The sequence below is a fragment of the Pseudoliparis swirei genome, chromosome 11, assembly GCF_029220125.1.
Source record: "Pseudoliparis swirei isolate HS2019 ecotype Mariana Trench chromosome 11, NWPU_hadal_v1, whole genome shotgun sequence".
NCBI classification, from domain to species: Eukaryota; Metazoa; Chordata; class Actinopteri; order Perciformes; family Liparidae; genus Pseudoliparis; species Pseudoliparis swirei.
The window spans coordinates 10,910,938-10,923,332 of NC_079398.1; positions in this window are offsets into that span (position 1 = coordinate 10,910,938).

The following is a 12,395-nucleotide window of genomic DNA, read 5'->3' on the forward strand; positions in this document are numbered from 1 at the left end:
AATGAACTAATGTACAGAACATAAAAAAATAATTTAGAGATATATCATGAAAATTATATATAACCAGCTAGTCACGTGTTGTAAAACCACCTGTACCTGGATAGGTGATAGTGAATCCCTGTAGAGGCTGATCCAGCCTCAGGCAAACGCCACAGGGCGAAGAAGTGGAGCTGCCCCGAGGGCTTGTCAATGACATACGTCTACTGACTCAAACCGTGCCGAAAACACATGCCAAATGTGTTTGATATACGGTATTAATGTTGCTTTTTTTCTTGCTACTATGGACTATCCTGAGCTAACCAAGCTATCGCGTAAGGATTGGAACTTATTTTTAACCGACTCTCAGAGCTTCAGCAGTTTCGAGGCAAATTTTGCGGTTGCATAGTAGTGTTGAGGTTGCTCACCAGGATCTTCCACCGGACGGCTCTGACTGGAAAAAACAGCGGTAGACTTTACTTTAAATCTATCAAGCGTTTTATTCAAAATCAGGATACAAGTAGATAATCATGCATGGACCCAATCAGTCTGACACCTAAGGTATTTCAGACCAGAGAGAGGTGCCTGAGCAGAGCGAGCGACGGTTTAAATAGTCATCAAGAACAGTTCTGATTGGTCCAGCAAAGAGAGGGTGGTGTCTTCTCATTGGTTCTTCGTCTCTCCGCCTCCACCACTGTTGCTCATTCATTGGTCCTTCTCAGCCCGCCAATGAATGCATATGTTGTGAAAAAGTGTGGGAATGGAGAGACATGTTTCACTTCTACTGGGCTCGGGAGTCTTCTAAGATAGTCTTATCTCTTCCGAGATGGGATGTGCTGTATCTAGAAGGTCGTTTTCCAGGACAGCAACAAAGGGCCCCTGCAGGTGTGTGTGTGGAGGTGGGTCAGAGAGGGCATGTGTGTGTATGTAAGTGTGTGTGTGAGGGTGGCAGAGAGAGCCAGTGTGTATGTGTGTGTGTGTGTGTGTGTGTGTGTGATGGGTCAGAGAGGGCATGTGGTTGAATCCGGAAGAAAACAGGAAAATAGTTGCAACAGTTGGGCCGTTTCTTGTCTTATCTGCGCTCAGTAGATGTCTCCTGTGACTTTCCTGTTCATGTGAGCATGAGTGTTGCTTTGTTCTATTCAAATCTAGGGTGAGCGTGATGTGGGGGGTGCATTAAACTTCTTTCTTGTGTTCACTGTCATCTTGCTTTGTTCAGTCAGGCGCTAGATTGCCCTGCCGGAGTTTTTAACCTTCTCAGTGACCTTTCCACTTACACATAACATTTATGCTCACAATACTAGGCTATGCCAAGCTGTAGTATATATTATTTACAGTAGTTGACCTATAATTCTTCGAATGGATAACTGTAAATGTAGATTTTATGAAGACTCGGTAGAGGTGAAAGTCTGCCCCCTATTTGTTCAGAGCATGTGACTACCCATTACATGTCGCACCTTTATAAGCGTCCTTTTAACAGATGTGTGGGAGTCACGGAACACGGTGGAGTCGCTTTCTAACAGCGCCATACAACATTTAATAAAGGTGCAAAGAATAACAGATAGACACACAACCGTAATGCACTTTGATTGCTTGTGGTGTTTTGACGTTGTTATCAGGTAGGCAGAGCCCTTCTTCCCGAGCTAGTTTTGCCCTCAGGAATGCTGTACGATGTTTACAAGATGCTCACAGATGCAAGGTTTGCCCGAATGTCTGCATCCCGACATGTAGCCCTGTGCGGTTCTGTATATAAATGAGCATCTGGGGAAAATATATACTATGCACGCTTCCCCATATACAGAAGCACAACCTGCCATAACCACTGGGCAAAGGGAAGACATTTTGTTTTAGATTATCGGCATAATTATTTGGAGTACATGAACGAGGATGTGGACTGAATAACCTGACTCTAAATGATTCCCTCAGGCCTCTGAGTCAAATTAAACCTGGTCTGATGCATTTATATGTGGAGCAGTGCTGGTGTGTGAGTGTGTGCATGCTTGTGTGTTTGTCTGTGTCTGCGTTTTAAGTGCTGATTCTTAAAATGTAATTAAAACCATTTTAATCCCTGCGCGGTAAATGCTGCCTAATAATTAGGAGCAAATTCCTCCACGGTCGAACGGTCTGAAACACAACTGGCCACGTTCACTGGGAACTGGGACGGCCTGGTGTTTTTCATTCTGAGATTCATCACTAGTGATGACGTCTTCACTCATGCCCAGATCTTAAATCACAGCATTAACGCCCGAAAACTGCAAGTTACTTTCTGCTGATGTTATGCAGACTGAAGGCTGAATTATATCCGCCCAACTCTTTTGGCCAATGTGCTTTATATTAATCCTAACCTGAGGTTTTGGAAGTGTATTTTTGCAAGAAGGTTCTTTGCACCTTTATTACATTTGTTATGGCGCCGTTAGAAAGCGACTCCACCGTGTTCCGTGACTCCCACACATCTGTTAAAAGGACGCTTATGAATGTGCGATGTGTAATGGGTGGTCACATGCTCTGAACAAATAGGAGGCAGACTTTCACCTCTTCCGTGTCTTCATGAAATCTACATTTACAGTTATCCATTAAAGAAGAATTATAGGGGAACAACTATGTAATCGCAAAATTCCCCTCGAAACTGCTGAAGCTCTTAGAGTCGGTTAAAAATTAGGCGCTACATTCCAATCCTTACGCGATAGCTTGGTTAGCTCAGGATAGTCCATCGTCGACCTTTGCAAGAAAAAAAGCAACATTGATACCATATTTAAAAAACATTTGCCAAGTTTTTTCGGTACGGTTTGTGTCAGTGAAGGATGTGATTGACCTGCCCTCGGGGCAGCTCCACTTCTCCGCCCTGCAAATGGAAATATTGGTAATTATTTACCTTCATTTTAATTCTGTCATTTGATGCAAAATGACTCTTTGATTTGATTTTAGTTGCTATCACAATCAGTGTCTTGCTTGTTTGTTTTTTGGGGGGGAACCAGCACAATTCTGAATAAGAAATTAGAAATGTTGGAAAATGAGTTCCTGGAACTGACCGAGTACAAAGTCGTGCTCGTTCCGAGTGGATAGCGTGACTGCAGGGCTCCCTGTACTTTAACACGCACTATGAAAAAAGGTTTAGTCCGCTTATTCCCGACCGGTCGCGAGGCCTACTCGACGTGACGAGTCCAGGAAGACATTGATCAAACATCAAGTTCATGATGATGTGAGTAATAAATCAAGAGGCGTCATCCTCCTCAGCTTAGATCTAATATTCTATTCCAAGATCCAAATCGTGCAACTTAAAAAACAGTGAATATAAAGTACACATTATGTGTGATGATGTGAAACTGATGAATCCCCTGGTGGCTAATCACTGCCGTTTGTCATTACTAGATATCAAAATACTGGTGTATGCATGTAGGTGTGTGTGTGTGTGTGTGTGTGCGCTTATATTTTCAGCATGTTGACACACTTTAATCTGTGTTTGGATTGCTAAAGAGAGCAGCTGTATGCAGGTATGGCCTTAGAGGCAGGTGCGAGTGTGTTAGCATACAAGGATCCTGAAGCAAGAAAAACACATCTTACACACACACATACACACCAGACAATTAAAACCCCATGATTTTTTTAATTTGTGATTGTCTGGATCTTTGTGTATGTACGAGTGCACAACGATAATTATTGCAAACTCTTTGGTAATCAGAGGTGCAACAGAGGGTAAAGTGTATGAGTAGGCTTGAATGGTTGCTATCTGTAATGGTTTACGAGGCAGAAAAAAATGTGCCATTAAATTACTATTAAAGCATCGACTTCTGCTTTATTTTGACAAACATGACACATACGCAGCTCCTAGACACAGTAGGCGAGCGTTGTGCTGCAGCAGTGCGATTTTTTTCAGTGTCGCCACAGTTCTGCTATGAAACTGTATTTTCACACCAATTATAATCTATTTCAGGAATTCGGGCAGACCAGAGTTGCCGCTCACCGACGAGAAGCAGAGCACACATTCCAACATAATCCATACGACCACAAAGATGGGTGTTTGATAGTTAAAAGATTAGCTTGCAAGGAGGTGTTATCATCTTTGCTCAGATGTCATACATCCAGGTTGTAAAAACGATGTTTGTGCATTAATAGCATAACGCTCCCAAAGTAGGATGGAGTTTTTAGGGAACATGGAACTTGGATTGAACTCCATCTTCCTTTCAGGATGAACTCCAAAATATGGTAATTGCTTGGCTTTTCTTTCAAGCTGGATGTGGGTGTGATACTAAATATTTGCAAATATTACATTCCCATTAGGAATTCACTAACAATGACCACGCTGGGCACCATTTAATTGTGGAATGATGGAAACAAACTAAATGTTCAAACTAAACTTGTGTTTTTGTGAATTATACTTGGAGGACGACACCATAAGAGGAAGAATGTGTTATATCTTGTAAAACAAGGCACAAAATGTCCAGTGCTTTAACATCACCTGTTGTTTTCTTACAGTTTATGCTTTAGTCTAATTGAATTCTGGAAACTCTCAGGGGTTTAAGTAGCTCTGCAGCAAAACAAGGAATATATTAATTTAATTATGATTAATTATCCTGAAATTACCCCAGTTAGAGCATTAGCTATTACCGCATAATCACTGTCTTTCTCTCTTTTGGTGTCAGAAAAAAAAGTGATTCTTTCAGCAATCCTTAGGTAAAGCTGTTATTGTAAACTAAAGGACAATACGTCTGTTCTCCTGATGTAATCCAGGGCTAGACTCCTTGATCGGTGGATTTCTTCCTCCTTTTTCCAGTGCCGATGCTTTGCTGCTCGCTCATTTGTTGACGTCCTTGTTGTTTGAATTAAATATATTAAAGTTGTAGACCCATAGTTACCAGTTAGGGGAATGGGAATACCTGATTTAAAATCTTAGTACTGGTTGTGTAATGTTCATGGTCTATCCTTTTGAATTTAATTAATTGATAATGACTAAAAATGGAACACAATTAAAGCGATCTCACTGCCGTTTGGTTTTATCTAATGCCTCCTTAATTTTTTTTAGAACAAGCCGACTAACAGTTTCCTCTCCGTAGTTCTTCTCCTCGTCCATCACTGATGACTCTTTTGGTATTTCGAAAACTAAATGCCAAAAGCAACACAAAGGCCCTGTTTCTACATTTGAAGAACGGCAAAAGGACCTTCCACAATCCCAGATCTCAGATTCCTCTAGGTTGCTATTAAATTAAAGATGTAAGAACCTCATTTTCCGATCTGCCTGATGAGTCAAGGGTTTTTCTTTGAGCCTTAAAAATAGAGGAGCCTGATCCTTTTCCACTAGAAGACACAGCATTCACAGAGGTGGACTGGAGAGGGAGGTGATGCAACATCTCAAACTTGAGAAATTTGGATTCACTAAACTTGGCTCCACTGATAACTTTAAGAGAAATTGGAGACCATTAATGGATTACATCAGAGCTAAGCTTTAACCCCCCACCCCCCTGCATGGTACTGCACATTACGTCTTATCTCAGCAGCATTAAGAAAGACCTCTCCATGTGTTTGTCTGCAGACTACTCTTACGATGTCTTCACTGGTCTCCATGACGCAGTTTAGACAGCTGAAATTTAATTTGCGAATATTCATATCTCGCTGAACACACATTGGTTTCATTCTCCAGTATTTTTTTTCTTGTTTCCTATTGCCTTGTATCTTCTCTTTATACATGTTATGTCTGAGAGAAAGCACTTTGCATTGCCTGGTTGTTGAAAAGAGCTATAAGATTAAACCTGACCTCCACTCGCTGACGAGACGAACGACTCGGCGTGGACGATAAAGCTACCGCTATCGCCAACCACTCTAGCTGCAAATAGGTGTAATAGAAATATCAATGTTAATCACCTGAGGGTTATTTAGTGTGATTACAGAGGTGTATAAGACAGTTCAACTGCTCTTCCAGAAAGATACTCACCAGTGATGGCACCATACAAACAGTACATGGAGGCGCTCGTGCAGCTGTTCGAAGAAGACAATGACGCCATTAACCTACGCGGTTGACACATCGTCAGTCTGCAACACAGTGCCTTTGCTCAGAGCGTTATTCCCTTCCATGATAAATCGTACATTCTAGCCCATTTTTTCTATTTTTTTCAGCACCGGTATAAGCTGGTAGAATTTCCGGGAACACAAAATTTACACGAACGTGAAAAGTTTACGCATTGATTATTATTATTTATTTTTTTAAAGGTGCATTTTGTTAAAGCTGATGTAACTCAACCCCCGGAGACACGGACACCAGCTTTTCAAACCGTCTCCTCACTGTCACTGATCACAGAATGAATATCACAGTGGAAGTGGAGAGCAAATGACAGAGCGGGAACACAAACAAGAGAGGAGAGCGGGAAGGGAAAGCAGTGGGAGTGAACGCTACACGGTTTTGCATCGAACGCGTCCTTTCTCTTTCTTGACAGCGTGGATGTGTTGACTGAGGGCTACCTGTGGTGCGGCCTGTTTGTGAAGGTATGACAAATAAAAACTGTACATTGACAATGGTGGCGTTGGGTAAAAAATACCCAGCGAGGATCTTATTTGTTGTGCTTCCTGCCCTCTTCACGATCTGGAATTGTGCTTTTGGCACATTCAACCAAACATTTCCCCTTTTCCATTGCAGAACGTTTTGTGTAAGATCCTTTGCTTTATATCTATATATTTTGTGTGATATCGGCTTGGCTCTCATGATAGCAATGTCTCTGTCAGAGTGTCGGATCTACTGACATTTTGTTGATTCGACAACTGAAGAATTGCCACAAACGTTTCCACAAAGGACGGATCCATATCGCTTCTCAAATCCCTGAACCTTTTATCTGGCTAACTCTTAAAACTCATTCCCATCAGCCACGGCTGCACTTTGTTAGCATGATGAACTACGATTATGAATATTGCAGAATTGTATCTGCTTAGCGTCACAATGTTAGCATTGTCATTGTGAGCATGTTAGCACTTAGCTCAAGTACCGCTACACATAGCAATGCTTGAGCTGGAGACTTTGTTAAATTAACATGGACCTTTTTTTCTGTGTTTAAATCTTCCTGCAAATGGGAGTAAATATATTGTATTATTATTTGGCTTGTGTCCAGTAGCCTCTGAGAGTCTTCTTCCTCTTTCTGTTTGGCTGTTGGAAGCTATTTTCCTCACAGCAGCTCATCCACATTTTAATTCATCTAATCAGGCTGGATTAGCCATTAATGAGATGCATGCAGAGATCCATCAACTCGACGATTTTCTTTGGGGCGAGCAGAAAAGTGAAGTTCTTGGCACTTGTGTCAAGTAAAGTTTATTTGATATAGTTGTTCTCCCAACTAAAATAATGACGTTTGTCATCTGCTGACATTTTCTCCCACGCCCCTGTGAGGTTGGCATTGCTCCTACACCTCATCCAGCTCTGATCTGTGCACCTACCTTCTTCCCAGGAGTCTAAGCAAGACGGTACATTCTCCTTATTTATATTCTATTATTATTTCAAGTTCTATATCTTATCCAAAACCCTGTGTACTTCTACCAAAGTTAACTTCAGGCACTTCCTAGAATAGCTTTTGGCATCCCGAAGAGAAGCGGATTTCCAACAAAAGTCTCTTGAACATGATGCCGATGTATAACTTCACTCTCACCTGACCCTCCAATCTGAACCAGCCTCCTTTTCTTCTCACCCCTCTCAACAGCACTCATTCATTCATCTCTCGTCACTCACTTTCTTTGGTGTTCTCTCTCACTGAGAATTAGATTGACACTCATTGCCCCCCCTCCCCCCTCCCCTTTTTGTTTCTTCCTACTCGTGCCACCAAGAGGTAAGAAGAACAGAGAGACCCAACTCCCTCTGCAACACATACTTCTTGGGTGTCGACAACAGCGGTTCGATTGCTGATATCCTTTGTGTTACGGATGGATATGTTGACACCACCACCCTCTTGTTTGTTTTCCTTTACATTTTGTAGTTTTTTGGGGTGTGATAAAACATATCTGAAGTTGTTAGTATATCTTTAGACTCCTTCATTTTCGGTGGAGTGGATTCTTGCTGCAATGAAATACGTCATATGGGTAAATTATGCTGCTGATGATGATTGTAAATAGAATTTCAATCATGGACAATAAATGACTTGTCCTCGCATCCCACCTTAAAAAGTCTAATGTAAAAATGTATTTAATGAATGAAGCTGTGACTAGTAACTGCAACCGGTATGAGAGAAAGACACGGGGAACTTTGGAGAAGTGGGCACTAATAGTTCATTATGCCATATTGAATACACGGTACATGTGCAATGGGAAGAGGTTCAAATCAAGTTGGTTGAACGATTACAAAAAAGAAAGCTATTTACGAAAATGTATTTTTCCATTTTGCAAGCAGAGATTTTAAGATGTGCTCGACCTCAACTCGCCACTTCCTTTCCAAGATGTTCAAGAATCAAGGCTTCGGTATATTATTATAGGATCTTAATGTAAAAATAACAGCAAATAAGCCACCATAGCCTCCTCTAATTTGGATTCTCCATCCCCTCATAGCTCACCACTGCATGTGGGAAAAGGTATGTGTATGTCTGTGAATCAGATCCTCTCCTCTATGGAATGGGTTCCACCTCGGCCGATGCTACACCCTTACACTAAATTTCATAAAAATAAGGTCAGTAGTTTTTCAATAATCCTGCTGACAACCAAAACAACCCAAACCAAATTATTGGTGAGGGATGACTTTCCCATTTGTTCATCCTGTGTGTCCATGTAGTCTAGCTTTATTCTGTGTTACACGACTATTAAGTTGAAAACTCATGCAAAGTGAATGGGGAGCATTTCTGTCAAATCAGTGATCGTTTTATTCAAAACTATCTGAAAGTCTCTGTTTTTAGCCTTTAGCCTCTTTGTTTACCTTGCAGCCCATCTGCAACTTTTAATACTAAATGTAGTCTTCATCTCATGAATAACCTCTCTTAACCCTTGTGTTGCCTTAGGGTCATTTTGACCCGAATCAATATTATACCCTCCCCCCGCTTTAGGATTAATTTGACCCCATTCAATGTTTAATGTCGGTGTTCTTTCGGTAGTCAACAAACAAACATAAAGTGCCTCACACTTAAACTTGGAAAACAATATTAATTCTAATAATTTTCTGGAGGTTTTAATTGCTGGCGTCAAATTGAACCCAAAGGGTAAAATATGTTAGTAAATATAAAGGTAACAGGAGGGTGAAACATTGAATCGGGTCAAAATGACCCAAAGGCGGGGGGAGGGTGTAATATTGATTCGGGTCAAAATGACCCGAAGGCAACACAAGGGTTAAGGATCCACAAGGAAGACCGACTCTTTAACATCAAAATGGTTTGTGTGTTTCTGGAAGGAGTCCATATTGTCTTGTTTTGGGAGTATTATCTGTTTGAAATACATTTATTCTTCTAAAAGCAATACTTTCAATAAACTGGTGTGCAAAAAAATAAGCTTGTCATGGTCTGAGCTGAGGCTGCCGACCCTTCCTCCAGCCTGCTTAACAGATTCCAGCCCCTGGTTCTTTCATAATAAAGGCTATAAAACCATTTCTGCTGTCTGTGTTCTGCTCTTGGCTCCAGCTCCACAAACAACATGACAAAGCTACGCATTACTATATATTCACGCCCGTCTGAAAATGTCTACTCTTGATAACAAATCCCGTAAACGTGAACATATTGCCTTGTTTCCTGTCGACACCTGCCCTTGGAGTGGTGAATGGCGTCTGTCAGACAAGAATGTGCAGCTTATGCTCTTCAAAAACCACTATAGTGACTCTCAGTCTCAGATATTGTCAAAGTGTAAAAAATGGCACTCTTTGTTTACCATACACTGTAAAAACACAACCCGCCAACATGAAACTCCCCTGGGCATTGTCCTGTCGTCGAACTAGAAGAGGCTGGTGAGATGGAGTTGGGTTTGTGTGCTCCCGAGATCACAAAGAAGTGTAGGATTTCCGTAGACTTGGTAGACTGGTTAAAAGCCAGTATGTGTCAAGATTACAAAGGCTTTCCAGGCTAATGGGCTTATCGTGTCTTAACAGGGCAATCACAGGATTGACTGGGACTTGACCAGCAGGTATTATACCTCCAGCAGTGGATTTAACGGGTCGGTGCAGCTGCTCTCGCGTTGCGTCGTCACGCTTCTGTCACTGTGACGACAATGTGCATCCCAACAATGTGTCTATATCCACTCAAGGCCTTCTGGCTGTGAGAGATCATGCTGCAGATCATGCTCAAACCAGCACATTTTTAGAATGGAACGTGTCATCATTGTTTGGGAGAACCTAAGTGCCAATATAAAAAGGACTGCCGTATATATAATGGTTCATTAGACGGAGTAAAAGGCCTAAGAAAGCCGTGGTAAGAGATGAGTCAGCACAAGACCTCCAAACTGTTCGAATAACAGAGAGCACTTTGGCCAAGCGAGCCAAGTAAGTGTCTCCCTGGGGGTGTTTAGTCAGTCAGTGCACTCCACACACAGACTGACAGCAGCAGCTCTTTTTTTTGGGGTTTCTTTATCTGTGGCTTTGTAAGTGGCGATGGAGCAGCCTCTCCGTAGTATTTTCACTCGCCATACGGCCTGACGGGTATCCGCTGTCCTGCGGTCACGGAGATAACTGTGTTCTCAACTGCTGTGATCCACGTTTCACTTTTTTTGAGGCAATGTGTTCACCCACGGTGTCATAGCTAGCGCGACAGAGTTTGAATGGGCCACATTATGTTTCATGGGTCTGCTGCCTCATGGATCCATTTCAACTCGCAGTCTTTTTATACTATGCGTCTCTTCTCATAGAGACGCTCCCCGGTCACGTCGAGAGTAAACGCTAATCACAGAACACGAGGCCCTCAGAGAGAGAGAGGCTCTTACTGAATAATACGTCCAAATGACCAGATATTTATGCTCATTGATCATTCCTAGACCAGTGTCGCTCATTTTAACTCCAATGCAAACCCATCCATGCCAACATTTCGATAAAGTAGTTAACTTACATCACATTACGTAGGCCACGTAACTGAATTTTCTAAACAAAGGTACTTATTTTAACCAAAACCAATATATTTTATTAAACCTGATCAAATGAAGCTTTGCATAAGTTCAGACAGGAAGACCATACCCCTCACGCCAGCCTTTTATCCCTCAGTCCGATAATCATTTCCCACGCATGCGCACTCATTACTTACTCGCCGTCATCGCTCGGCGCCGTCAATCATGACTCCAGCTGCGCAGATCAGCTGGTCCACTCTATCCAATAAGCACGGGGAAATGAGGACATGGCGAGCCAATCGTCTCGCTGCTGTCTCATTCAAATATGACCGTCTCTCTACCTTCAGTTCATTCAGGTTGCTGTCATGCACCCCTCCACCTCCCCATCTCCACCCAGTCTTCAAGGATCCATCAGCTTCAACTCATCATTCCATCAGCTCATCAGCCACCACCAGGTCTGGACTCCACGGGGGGGGGATCTATCTCGTTGCTGATCAGGGCAGTCAGCCCTCAACTACAAATCTCCCCGTAGAGTCCAAGCGCCAAAGACTCTGAGACTTCATCATTGCACATCACATGTTAACAATAAACATCCTTTCTTCATTTAACAGGTCTTACCTGATTGAAGTACTTTTGTTGCCTGAACCTAAGTAACGCCAAAGGGTTCACCACCCAGGGCGTTAACCCTCCTGTTATGTTGCGGGTCAAATTGACCCGTTTCAAAGTTTGAAAATCTAGGAAAAATACTTCTAAGTACTTTTTCTGTATAAAACTTCTTCTGCTTACCTTATTTAGTGTAATTAACGTAAAAAAAAATACTAAAAAAATATCATGTATTTGCAACCCCCCCCTGCAGGTTTATATAACAGAGATGATGTTCCCGGGTCAATTTGACCCGGCTGTGAAAGTGAAGGCTAAAAGTCACCAAAAGAGTCACGTTTAGACTATTTCTTTCTTTGTAAATGTAGGACAGTCTTTCTTACTCCCTCCCACCAAGTTTCAACACACACACTCACACCAACACACACACCAACACACACACTAACACACGCGCACAGACACCAACACACACACACACACTTTACAGACCATGTTTATCATCTCCTAACTTTCCCCCTAAATACACCTTTATTGGACATGGGACACTAATGTGAGGGTTTCTTTCATGTCTCAACTAATACATATGTAGTATAGTACTTCTAATATACTTTCTGTCTGACTGGGAGAGACACACACCCTGTCTCATCCCAATCTCAGACCCACACACATTCTCTTTCTAACGACCGCACCTGTGCAAGAAATACAGATACTATTTTGACGGGAACCTTTATTTTCCCTGCGTGAAAACTCCACTCACACGTATCAGGGGAGGGGCCAAACATACAAAATGGTTGCTGAGAAGTCCTACAACATTACACTCTGCAGATACATACGACTGCACCAAGAGG